The sequence below is a fragment of the Crocuta crocuta genome, unplaced genomic scaffold (assembly GCF_008692635.1).
Source record: "Crocuta crocuta isolate KB4526 unplaced genomic scaffold, BGI_CrCroc_1.0 scaffold488, whole genome shotgun sequence".
NCBI lineage: Eukaryota > Metazoa > Chordata > Mammalia > Carnivora > Hyaenidae > Crocuta > Crocuta crocuta.
This window is the reverse complement of record NW_027530995.1, coordinates 705,341-705,607: the sequence shown is the minus strand read 5'-3', so window position 1 is coordinate 705,607 and position 267 is coordinate 705,341. Positions and strand designations below refer to the sequence as shown.

Below are 267 nucleotides of genomic sequence, written 5' to 3'. Positions count from 1 at the left end.
GCGCAGCACGACTTCCGGGGGGCCCACCCTCTACACTTCCCCCACACCATCCCCCAAGCCAGGGCCCCTCTTATTTCCTGGCCAAGTCCAGAGAATCAAACGCTAATATCCACCCTGTAGTCTAAAAGTACTGCCACCTTTTCCTTAACTCCTCAAATATTACAGTTAATGCCATTAGAATTATTGCCATTATTATTAGCAAGAGTCGGTTTGCATTGCAGAACCAAAGAGAAATCTCTTGGGTATTTAAGTCACCTACATCTGCGT

The 267-nt window shown here is 46.8% G+C and overlaps 1 protein-coding gene across 1 annotated transcript in view; it reads right to left on the bottom strand.

Annotated features, from left to right (window-relative positions):
* Window positions 1-267, bottom strand: part of SMS (spermine synthase) — a 63,231-nt gene that overhangs the window by 56,123 nt on the left and 6,841 nt on the right. The gene's annotated exons all lie outside the window — the stretch shown is intronic.